The sequence below is a fragment of the Procambarus clarkii genome, chromosome 19 (genome assembly GCF_040958095.1).
Source record: "Procambarus clarkii isolate CNS0578487 chromosome 19, FALCON_Pclarkii_2.0, whole genome shotgun sequence".
NCBI lineage: Eukaryota > Metazoa > Arthropoda > Malacostraca > Decapoda > Cambaridae > Procambarus > Procambarus clarkii.
In genome coordinates this window covers 13,421,040-13,434,180 of record NC_091168.1, presented here as the reverse complement: position 1 = coordinate 13,434,180, position 13,141 = coordinate 13,421,040, and the positions used below count along the sequence as shown (strand labels likewise).

The 13,141-nt window shown below is 42.2% G+C and overlaps 1 protein-coding gene across 2 annotated transcripts in view; it reads right to left on the bottom strand.

Moving 5' to 3' along the window:
• Positions 1 to 7,700, bottom strand: part of LOC123757609 (kynurenine/alpha-aminoadipate aminotransferase, mitochondrial) — a 221,862-nt gene extending 214,162 nt beyond the window's left edge. For both annotated transcript variants that reach the window (XM_069326948.1, XM_045741417.2), the window contains exon 1: positions 7,415 to 7,700. The gene's annotated coding sequence lies outside the window, so the exon portion shown is untranslated. The remainder of the gene's footprint in view (positions 1 to 7,414) is intronic.
• Between the last annotated feature and the right edge of the window lie 5,441 nt (positions 7,701 to 13,141).

The window sequence follows — 13,141 nt, the reverse complement described above, 5'->3', positions numbered from 1 at the left end:
AATCAGATCTACTAAGACTTGAAATTGAGAAAAACAAGAGAGCATGGGAAGGAGAGCAAGGAGTAAGTGATGGGGGAGGAAGAGAGAGAATGAGGGAGAGAGAGAGAGAGAGAGAGAGAGAGAGAGAGAGAGAGAGAGAGAGAGAGAGAGAGAGAGAGAGGGGGGGGAGGGAAAGAAAAGGTGGAAGGGAGAAAAGAGGGATGAAGGGAAAGAGAAGGAAGAAGAGAGATGGAGGAGGATAGAGAGAAAGAGGGACAGAGGGAGTGGGAGAAACAAAGTAAAAGGAGTAGTAGGGAGAACAGTCCAGCGTCCTCATGTTTATTTCGGGAAAAGAGAACGGTGGACTGTAGGGGGTTCCAAATTATTATGAAACAATGATTGACGAAACACAAAAGACAAGCAGGAATATTTATGGAAGTTAGGTCATGTCTGGTTGGGTGAGTTGGACTAGGTAAGTTAGTTATGTTAGTTTGGGTAAGTTAGGTTATGTAAGTTACGTTTAGTTAGGATAGGTTAAGTTAGGTTAGGTTAGGTTATGTTGGGGTAGGTTTGGTAAGTTAGGTTAGGTTAGGTAATTTACGTTAAGTTAGGTTAGATTAGATTAGATTAGTTTAAGTTAGGTTAGGTTAAGTTAGGATAGGCAAGGTTATGTAAGTTAGGTTAGGTTGGATTAGGTTATGCAAGTTAAGTTAGGTTAGGTTAGTTAAGTTAGAATAGGTAAGTTAGGTTAGGTAAGTTAGATTATGTGAGTTAGGTTAGGTTATGCAAGTTAAGTTAGATTAGATTTGTTAAGTTAGGATAGGTAAGTTAGGTTAGGTTAAGTTAGGTTAGGTAAGTTAGGTTAGGTTAAGTAAGTTAAGTTAGGTTAGGTTAAATTAGGTAATTTAGGTTAAGTTAGGTTAGGTTGGGTTAGGTTAGGTTAAGTTAGGATAGGCAAGGTTATGTACATTAACTTAGCTTAGGTTGGATTAGGTTAGGTTAGGTAAGTTAGGTTAGGTTAGGTAAGTTAGCTTAGGTTAGGTTATGCAAGTTAAGTTAGGTTAGGTTAGGTTGGTTAAATTAGGATAGGTAAGTTAGGTTAGGTACGTTAGGTTATGTAAGTTAGGTTAGGTTAGTTAAGTTAGGATAGGTAAGTTACGTTAGGTTATGTAAGTTAGGTTAGGTTATGCAAGTTAAGTTAGGTTAGGTTAGTTAAGTTAGGATAGGTAAGTTAAGTTAGGTTAAGTTAGGTTGGGTTATGTAAGTTAGGTTAGGTTATGCAAGTTAAGTTAGGTTAGGTTAAGTTAGGTAATTTACATTAAGTTATGTTAGGTTAGATTGGGTAAGTTAGGTTAGGTTAGGTTAAGTTAGGATAGGTTGGGTTATTTTAGGATAGGTTGGGTTATTTTAGGATAGGTTGGGATATTTTAGGATAGGTTGGGTAAGTTAGGTTAGGTTAGGTTAAGTTAGGATAGGTTGGGTTATTTTAGGTTAGTTAAGTTAGGACAGATTAGGTTAGATATATATTTTAACAGAAGTGCGAGTTTGATATGGAAAGCTGAACTAGTTACATTTTGGAGAGACATTTTATGCCTGAAGATGTCTTAGAGAACAACATTGATGTCTTTGAGAACAACTTTGATGAACGAAGATGTCTTAGAAAGCTTCTCTGATGAACGAAAGGTTACTTAGAGAATAACTTTGATGACTGTATTTAAGTTATTTTTATATAGCTCTGAGGACAGCTTTGTTGAACGAGGCTGTCTCAGAAGGCTTCTCTGAATAACGAAGGTGACTTAGAGATTTGCTTTGATGACTTAGAGATTACCTTTGATGACTCTGAGAATAACTTTGATGAACGAAGATATCTTACAGAACAACTTTGATGAACGAAGATATCTTACAGAACAACTTTGATGACCGAGATTAACTTTGATGACTTAGAGATTAACTTTTGAGGATATGAGAATACCTTTTGATAAATTCTGAGAATAACTCTGATGAACGAAAGTGAGTTAGAGATTACCATTGAGGACTCTGAGAATACCTTTGAGGACTCTGAGAATATCTTTGATGACTGAGATTACCTTTGAGGACTCTGGGAATAACTTTTATGACTTAGAGAATAACTTTGATGAACGAAGATGTCTATGAAAACAACATTGATATCTTAGAGAATACCTTTGAAGACTGAGATTACCTTTGATGACTCTGAGAATAACTTTGATGTCTTAGAGATCAACTTTTGATGACTTAGAGAATAACTTTGATGACTCTAAGAATACCTTTGATGACTCTGAGAATAACTTTTAATGACTTAGAGAACAATATTGATGTCTTAGAGAATAACTTTGATGAACGAAGGTGAGTTAGGGATTACCTTTGATGATTCTGAGAATAACTTTTATGAACGAAGATATCTTACAGAACAACTTTGATGACCGAGATTAACTTTGATGACTTAGAGATTAACTTTTGAGGATATGGGAATACCTTTTGATGAATCTAAGAATAACTTTGATGTCTTAGAGAACAACTTTTGTTGACTCTGAGAATGACTTTGATGTCTTATAGAACAACTTTTGATGGCTTAGAGAATAACTTTAATGAACGAAAGTGAGTTAGAGATTACCTTTGATGACTCTGAGAATACCTTTGAGGACTCTGAGAATATCTTTGATGACTCTGAGAATACCTTTGATGACTCTGAGAATAACTTTTGATGACTCTGGGAATACCTTTGACGAATAAAGATATCTTTCAGAATAACTTTGATGACCGTGATTAACTTTGGTGACTTGGAGATTAACTTTTGAGGACTGAGATTAACTTTGGTGACTTGGAGATTAACTTTTGAGGACTGAGATTAACTTTTTGATAGCTCTGAGATTAACTTTTGTGGGCATGAGTAGTATTTTGACGTTTTGAGTGTGTCTTTGGGTGTGTCCTTGATGTATTGAAGAGTAACTTTAAGTGTCCTTGACTATTTTTTTTTGCTAACGAGGCGAAATTTTAGTTACATTTGACTATTTTTGTATTCTACGATATATACTGTTAGTTACGAAAGTGTGGAACGAAGTTACATTTGACTATTTTTTAATCTGAATTAATTTGATGAACTAAAATCGGAGGACAGTAATTGGAGCTCGGTTAACGTCCTGATAAACATTTTACTATGTTAGAAATATAGTGATCTTAAATCTCAGGGGATTTGGTCTGATAATAAAGAACATGTACAAATGAGCAAACCAGGGAACGAGAGTTTAAACTCTGTAACTGCACTGGTTTTATTGACTGTGTCTGAAATACGGATATTTTAAATTTCAGGAAAATTTATTGGTTATTTACGAAGATACGAGAGAGAACTAAGGTAGGGGACGAGAGCTGGAGCTAGTTAACTATTTTAATATTAGTTACTACGTTTGAAGTATGTTTGCTTTAAATTTCGGGAAAATTGGTCAGTTACTAAAGAACTTGTACAAATGAACTAAGGTGGAGGACAAGAGCTGGAGCTCGGTAACTAAATTTTTGTATTGTACTGTGTATGAAATACAGCGGGTTTAAGTTTTAGGGATATTGTTTATGTACTAAAGAAGATACGAGAGGGAACTAAGGCGGAGGACAGGAGCTGGAGCTTGCTTGGTGAATTGATATGATTTACTACTTCTGAAAAAAGACTGTTTAAAATTTCAGGGGGATTGGACTGTTAGTATTCAATATACGACAAGGGACTAAGGCTGGGACAGGAGATAGAACTTGCTTACTGACTCAGTTGATTTATGTAAAACTGACTCGTTTAATGTAAAGGAACTAACATTACGATGTCTAAAATAGTTGCAAGGAATTATGAACGAAACAATATCAAGATAATGAAGAAGGAGAGGGGGTCAGGTAACAGGTAGAGAGGAGGGAGGGATGGTCCAGATATTACGGCGACACTATGATAAGATTACGGTGGTGACTTGGCGGCGGTGTCTGGTAGGGTCGGAACAGATGACGCGGGGGTGTGAGGTCAGAACAGGTGACGCGGGGGGGTGGGGAAGGGGCCGGCCTGGTAATTAATGATGTCTTATGTAGCAGGATAATGCAACAGTTTTAGTTATATAGACATACTCGTTTCTAAGTAAGAATTCTACTTAAAAATATACGGCCTAAAATAACGGTTGATGACGTTTATTCTTGGTAAGAACTCTGAAAAATTGGAATTTCTCCCATAAGAACTCTTAACAAACTTCTGTGAACACTTTGTCTGAAAATGGTATTTGAAAAATTTCAGTCTTTAACTCAGAAATTGACTGATTTTGAAAAAAAGAAATTGACCGTAGGGTTTACCTGGAACCCTCTACAGTCCACCGTCCTCTTTTCCCGAAAAAAAATGAGGACGCTGGACTGTACTCCCTACTACTCCCAGGGGCCCCAGCACACTGAGGTGCCCAGGGGCCCCAGCACACTGGGGTGCCCAGGGGCCCAGCACACTGGGGTGCCCAGGGGCCTTAGCACACTGGGGTGCCCAGGGGCCCCAGCACACTGGGGTGCCCAGGGGCCCCAGCACACTGGGGTGCCCAGGGGCCCCAGCACACTGAGGTGCCCAGGGGCCCCAGCACACTGGGGTGCCCAGGGGCCCCAGCACACTGGGGTGCCCAGGGGCCCCAGCACACTGGGGTGCCCAGGGGCCCCAGCACACTGAGGTGCCCAGGGGCCCCAGCACACTGGGGTGCCCAGGGGCCCCAGCACACTGGGGTGCCCAGGGGCCCCAGCACACTGAGGTGCCCAGGGGCCCCAGCACACTGGGGTGCCCAGGGGCCCCAGCACACTGGGGTGCCCAGGGGCCCCAGCACACTGGGGTGCCCAAGGGCCCCAGCACACTGAGGTGCCCAGGGGCCCCAGCACACTGGGGTGCCCAGGGGCCCCAGCACACTGGGGTGCCCAGAGGCCCCAGCACACTGGGGTGCCCAGGGGCCCCAGCACACTGGGGTGCCCAGGGGCCCCAGCACACTGGGGTGCCCAGGGGCCCCAGCACACTGGGGTGCCCAGGGGCCCCAGCACACTGGGGTGCCCAACTCAATTAATGATTAATCAACCAATTACTCCATGGGATAACTGGGATCAATCAGTTGACTTTGTAAATGCGCCCAAGAAAGATAGTGTGCACACTACATTATTAAAACAGTTATCACTGAAAAGCATCACTGAAAGTACTCAGAGTATGGGTAACAATGTTTATCAGTGCTATACCGACGGCTCTGTAGAAGAAGGTGGACGATGTACCGGATGAGCATGTAACATATTTGAACAATCTTCTCTCGTACATACAGCAATGAAGCGCGTCAATGACTGGGCAAGTACAACTCAAACCGAACTTGCAGGCATATACCTTACCACTGAATTTTTAAAAGACAAAGGCAGTGGACTTATATACTGTGACTCGCAGAGTGCACTCCTGGCATTGAACGCACATAGTAGTGACACCCAGAAAATAGTCAGTGATATACGAATGAATGTTTTAGCTGCTAAAGAAAACAGATTTGAAATTAAATTCCTATGGATACCATCCCATGTTGGCATCTCAAGGCATGACACTGTTGATATGCTTGCAAAGACAGCCTGTAGAAAACCAGTGGTAGAAATTTATATGGGTGTTTCATTAGCAGTGACAAAGAGAATACTTAAACAAATATCTAATGAAGATCTCACCGACCTAACAAATTCACAAAGACCTGAAAGTTGTAGCATTAAATATTATGATAGATATCGTGAGGAGACATTCACATATGGGACTAATAGAACAAGAACCCGGCAATGTGATGTTATAGTGGCCAGAATACGCCTGGGATATAGACGTATCTGGCAGCTTTCTCAAAACCCAAATGTCGAGTACACAATGTGTCAACTTTGTGAAAGAGAAAACATACACTCTCTTGAACATTATATTGTAGAATGTCCCATATTGACTGACTTTCGCCCTCCTGGGCTAAGGTATGCTGAACTGTGTAATTACTATATAAGTACTGGAACACTTGATGATATATTGGACTTGTACCCAAGATTAACCATGTAATGTATCAATTATACAATGTATGTATGTGATGTAACTATATAACCTGAGCTTGTAAAAGCACCTTAATCACCTTCAGTGATTAAGTGCTTAATTGCACACTAGCTTCTCTATCAGCTATATCACCCTGTCAGAGTAAAAGAGACAAACGTATGTGAATGCATGTGTGTGTGTGAATATATGAATGTATATATGTATATGTACGTATATGTGTGTGTGTGTATGTATATGTATGTGTATAAAGTATATATGGAAGCTGATCAGAATTACATTTTACCTTTGTAAATGCACATTAATGACACTATGTAAAAGACACATCGAACACTTTATGTAGGGCATACGTAAATTTGTGTATTTATGTATTTACGTATGTAGGTTAGCTTAACATTTTAAAAGCACCGAATCACCTTCTGTGGTTGAGTGTTCAATAAACCCTTGAACTATATGTTTAACACATCTCTAACCCTGTCCATGGAGGACATAATAAAATGTATATATTCTGGTTAGCATTGTAAATGTGTGGCCACGTCTGTGGTAGAAAAAAAACTGGGGTGGCCAGGGGCCCCAGCACACTGGGGTGCTCAGGGGCCCCGGCACACCGGGGTGCCTAGGGCCCCAGCACACTGGGGTGCCCAGGGGCCCCAGGACACTGGGATGCTAAGGGGCTCCGGCACACTGGGGTGCCCAGGGGTCCCAGCACACTGGGGTGCTCAGGGGCCCCAGCACACTGGGGTTCCCAGAGGCCCCAGCACACTGGGGTGCCCAGGGGCCCCAGCACACTGGGGTGCCCAGGGGTCCCAGTACACTGGGGTGCTCAGGGGCCCCAGCACACTGGGGTTCCCAGAGGCCCCAGCACACTGGGGTGCCCAGGGGCCCCAGCACACTGGGGTGCCCAGGGGTCCCAGCACACTGGGGTGCTCAGGGGCCCCAGCACACTGGGGTTCCCAGAGGCCCCAGCACACTAAGGTGCCCAGGGGCCCCAGCACACTGGGATGCTCAGGGGCCCCGGCACACTGGGGTGCCTACGGCCCCAGGACACTGGGGTGCTAAGGGGCCCCGGCACACTGGGGTGCCCAGGGGCCCCAGGACACTGGGATGCTAAGGGGCTCCGGCACACTGGGGTGCCCAGGGGCCCCAGCACCCTAGGGGTGCCCAGGGGCCCCAGCACACTGGGGGTGCCCAGGGGCCCATAATGCTGTTAAGACGGCCTTGCCTCTAAACCCTTTCCACTACCTCCCACAAGATGGGTATCGGGTGCATAATAAATGAACTAAAGTAAATTAGCCGGGTGGCTTACCCTCAGTGTAAGGTGGCCCTCAACCTTTCCTGATATGAGAGTTGACTTGATACTAAGTGAACTGTAATAAAAGAATAACTTACTTGAGATGTGAACTGAGAGTTTTGAGTGCAGGACAAAAATTCGGTCGTAAAAGCACTGAGTGACACAGCCACACGGTGATGCTGCTCGAGGCGCACTGAGAGTGACGCACCCACACGGTGATGCTGCTGGAGGCGCACTGAGAGTGACGCAGCCACACGGTGATGCTGCTCGAGGCGCACTGAGAGTGACGCACCCACACGGTGATGCTGCTGGAGGCGCACTGAGAGTGACGCAGCCACACGGTGATGCTGCTCGAGGCGCACTGACTGGCTGGTCACTGTGATCGTCGCACCGCCGCCGCCGCCACCTGTTGCCAACTATGCGCCTGAACACGTGAGGTGCTCCACGCTGACGCCGCCTTCAACCCACACAATCAACGTCTGGCGCTTAAACCAGTGGTTTATACTTACTAAATATTGAATTAATAAACGTATGACAAATAAACTGTTGACAATTATAAGTAATAAATAAAGCCTGGAGATATTTCATGGTTCAAAAAATTGCATTTTAGAGTAAACCAATAATGGCAAAATTCAGCTGTTGTTTCTAGACTATTGAGTACCAAATTAATGATTAATATTTTGTTAAATGTTTCGGTATAAATTAATGTTGGTATTCCTGGCGGATGAGTTGCCACCAGGAAGTAATTTAGTTATATGTACATTTATGTACTTATTTTCTTATACACAAAACGGTACACTGAGCTGTGACAGTATATATTAGTTTGGTTGATGTTGCAGTGTCCCAAATCCACTAACACACATAACGCTTTGGGCAAGTCCCGGTTCAGCTCATCTATGTAAATAAAAATGTAAATGTTCGTTTGTTCAAAATCGCTATTCTCCGAAAGTTCTTCATCGATTGCTTTGAAATTTTCACACAACCTTCCATTCGCATCCGAGCGGGAATTTATATGCATACAATATAGATGTCACATCTGTGATGGGAAAAAACATGCTTTCTTTGAAAAACTGTTTTTCATGTGAGAGAAATCTTCGAAACCTCTTAACCGGTTGCTTTGAAATTTTGACACAACGTTGCAATCAAATAGGCGCGTGTTTTATATACCTACTATATTGATGCCACACCTGTGATAGGTAAAAACAACCTTTTTGTGAAAAGCCGTTGCAGGTAAGAGCAACACACGCTATACTAAATATGTTACGATTCCATTTCAATGTTTCCGATTGCACTGACAAATTGAATTTTCATAGGTTTCGATTTATTTTCATTTTGGTTTAATTATTTTGTGTGACATTGTGTTGGAATTGAGCTGTGTTGTTTACACAGCTCAATTTTTCTACCCTTCATTTCGTGAGTATATATTTTTTTCATTGTTTTTCATTTCGTTTTTTAACTGTTTTTCTTAAATTTTAGTGAGGGGGGAACATCAAATCATTTGATTATTACTTCAAAATTACTTTTGGGCCACCCTGTATAATAGGTAACCGTTCACACCTGTATGCTCAAGTTTCTTAGTTAAAATAATAATATTAATAATAATAATAATAATAAAAGGTAATAAATTTTACAGTGACATTTACGTTACAAGTGAAACAGTCAATCATAGACATTACTTAATATAAAACTACTTTAATAATAATTCATTGTGTCCGGGAAAGGAAGCCGGAGTGTGTTCATACACGTTAGGCTTATATTGAAGCCACCCCACCCCTTCCACGGCCGAATTACTGACCCCGCCCAGGATGCTGCCCCACAACACGCTCACTAACTCCTGAGTACCTACTCACTGCTACCTACGCACTGCTAGGCATTAGGTGACAGGAAAAGTGCACAACCATTTCTGTCCCGCCCGGAATTCTCGATTGTGCGACGAGAACGACCCCGGCTGTACTACCGGGACCCTATTATTAACAAGCTTGGGTATACACAGCAATGTGCTGCTGCCCTCTTCTGTATGAAAGGTTACAAAGTCATGATAAAACCACTAGCTTTAAGCATACAGCCAACGCAATGTCGAAAAAGATCAGTGTAATATAGTGATTAGAGATGTTTCGAAAGCCTTTGACTGGGTTTGGCACACAGGCCTAAAATATAAGATACTGTAAACCATAACTAGCTCATACTTAAACTTCTCCACTATGGTATCCAATTTTATTTATTGTATTTATTTATTTATTTATTTATTTATTTATGTAGAAGGAGGTATAATGGGGTTATGAAAGTACATAGCATTGGTGTTTTTACTTTCTTGTAAAGCCACTAACACGCTCAGCGTTTCGGGCAGGTCCTTAATCTAACAGATAATTTTAAGTAGGTAGTTTCTAGCATAATTTAAAAAATGTTTACACGTACATTGTAAGAAAATTTCACAAAAATTAGTAGGTACATTAAAGTAAAATTTGAGGGTTATCAACTGGTACATTGTAGCATAATTTGTGGATTATTTAAAGGTATAATGCAGTAAAATATGAGTTCAATATAACAGCCATGATATAATATGATAGCAATGATTACAATGGTTAACTTTTAATTTTACTCCGAGGGGCGGGTTTATTGGGCAGCGCCACTCGTTCTGTGAGTGGACATACCGCCATAGCACCATGTACAACACCCCCACCCCAATAGAAAGAAAACCCGCTGGGTTGTTCATCCTGTCACTTGTACTCAGACATAGCAGGGACTTGCTGAACTGTCTCATGTGAACAGCTTATCAAACAAGAAAATTAACATTTGTCAACCCTTACGTACTTACTTTATCTTGCGGGTGCAAAATGGGGGAATCTTTTAAGAACAGTGACTATATTTGACAAAAATATTTTCCTAACACAAACAATATGGGGTTTATTATTCTACACATATTCCTAATGACTCTTAGATGTTCACATTCTCTCAGATAGTGCTCAAGGAGATGTCCATCACTCTCACCACAGATTCTGCAACTCTTCTGCTCAACTGTTGTTTCCATTCCGAATCTCCATGGATATTTGTATCCAAGACGGATTCTTGGTATTACTGATTCTCTCCCGCAGCCACCTCCTCTTCGGCCATAATGATTTGGATTGCCAGCTGCAACCATGTTGTACCATCGTACAGATTCACTGATTTGTGCTTCTATCCTCCTTTCCTCAGTTACCTTGTCGCGGTGATATTGCCTGATGGTACCTTTAATTTGTAGAAGAGTCTTTCATTCAAGCAATATTAAAGCCATAACAATGGTAGTTAGCTCTGCTTGCATTGAAGAGGCATAGTTCTCAATACGTGCTTTTCCTATATTTCCATGTTGAAAGGCATGGTTCCTAATTACAGTGTATGCTGCACCAGCCCTGCCATTGACAGGGTTAGATGACCCATGTCTGTAGATTTTATCTAATTAATTTCTGGCTTCTTTATAGATTTAAGATAATTGTGCCTCCTTTCTTGAGTTATCATGTTGGACTTTTTCGTTGACAACACATTGAAGATAATCCTGCATGGGTCATCCTCCCAGGGAGATAACCTCTCTACAGGCAGGAGCTCATAGGCTCGCTCAAGCAGGTGAAGTTCTTCCATGTAGCAGACTGATCTGTGATGCTATTTTTTGCTTCTCCTGTTTCCCCCTGTAAGTAACACAGAATTCAGTTTTTTGTTTTGGCAATATCATTGTAAAAGGGGATCTTTTGCTATTTTAATTGCATACTTAGCATTCAGTTCCTTAATTCTGCTCTTAACACTGAGGAGGGACAACTCCTCTTATAGATGAGATGTTTTGTCAGTTCTTGGGACACCAAGAATGATTGTGATGGCTTCGTTTTATATGCTTTCAAGTTTTTTTCATCTTGCTTTGGGAGTAGGTGCACAAAACTGGTGTGGCATAGTCTATGACAATAAGCACATAGGCTGTGTACAATATTTTAAGCACGGAAATAGAGTCCCCATGCCCATTCCACGTCATAGCTCTCAGTGCCCTGAGTCGACTTCTGCATATTCCAATGAGTTGGTTGAACTCTTTCTTTCCCTTGTTAGAGCCGACAGTGTCGCCAAGGTACCGATAGCGGTCAATACATTTAAATGTTGCACCATTAATTTGTAGGTCTTCATTTTCTCCCCGCTTGTGATGAGAGTATACTTTTGTCTTGTTTGTGGAGAGAGTGAAACCGAGCTCAACACATTTCCTTCCAAGGAGTTCAATGGACAGTTTAATTTTTCTCAAGGTTGGGGCTTGTATTAGGACATCATCTGCATATCCCACTTGTTGTGTTCCTTCCGGAAAATCAATATTTGCAATGGCGTTCATAAGTACATTGAATAGTGTGGGACTTAAGACTCCTCCTTGGGGGATCCCGAGTTCGATACTCATTTTTCTCGAGATTGTTTCGTTGAAGCAGACCTTGGCTTTCCTTCCTGTGAGGCAGTCTTCAATCCATTTCATGAGTCTCTCCTTAACACCCATGCATGCAAGCTCGTCCAGGATCGCAATCCCTTGTGCTTTGTCGAAGGCTCCTTTGATGTCAACAAATACAGTATTTACCCGTGGCATTAGCCAGGTAATTAACTATACAATTTGCTGTGCTCCGTCCTTTAACAAATCCGTTGACGCCCTCCTCTAGCCTGCGTATTTTGTGCAACAGTTGGTTTAAGATGATCCTTTCAAGCATCTTCCATGTCCATGACATAAGACTGATAGGTCTGCAATTGCCAGGGTTATTGGGCTTCAGTATGCGAACAATTATTGCGTGTTTCTATTGCGCGGGCAACACTCCACTTGGGAAAGATTTGGTAAACAGGTGTAGTAGTGGATTCACAGACACCTCACACAGTGTTTATTGAGTTTGTCGTAAGTGACGCTATCTTCACCAGGTGCAGTACTTTTACATTATTTCATAGCCCCACCTTACTTCCTGGACTGTGATTGGTTCCCCCATACTCGTCAACACTAGACTATGCTCTTGTTATCCTAATTATTCTGTCATTATGTCGCAGGAGCTGTTCCCTGCTTATTTCTGCAGGGAGGGAGGGAGGGAGGGAGGAGGAGGATGCTGCATCACTCCACTTGTGAATTAGTTCCTCACCCTTACCCTGGGGGTCTTTGTGAGCCGCAGGCCGGGTTCTGCCCCCCCCCCCCCCTTAGCTATTTGAATTTTTGCCCACACTTGTCTCCCAGATGTCTCTCTTCCAATAGAGCTAGTGAATTCAAGCCATTGTCTTTCCCACTCTTTAATCTTCTGTTCCCTGGCTACTTGAGACACAGTTTTAAACAGCTCTTGGTTGCTGTCAGTGGGATGTATCCGCTACTCTACTCATGTCCCTTATATTTGCATTGAGCATCTTTATATAATCGTTCTCGTACTATTTTATTTTCTGAGGGTTACTTCGACCTGTCGTTAGGCCCCGAACTTAGAGGCGGTGCTCAATTTGGTTATTACGGTCTTCAACAAATGTATCTATATCTTCTGGGATTTGGTATTCCGAACAACAGTCACTCGTCGTGTTTATGAAGAGCGGCCTCATATCTGGTCCGAGTGATAACCGTTTTCTTCTATTTGTCTCTTTCCTTCTCTTGCTCATGTCGACGGTGGTAACCAGTGCCCAGTGGTCACTACATAAACTGTGTACAATGTGTGTACTGGCATCCGTGTTCTGTACATTCAGCAGAAGAGCATAGTCTAATCTTGTTGACCAAACCACACACAAGAAAGTGAAGGGACGACGAGAGTTTGGTCCGTCCTGGACCATTCCCAAGTCGATTGTGATGTGATATATACTCAATCGACTTAAGAATGGTC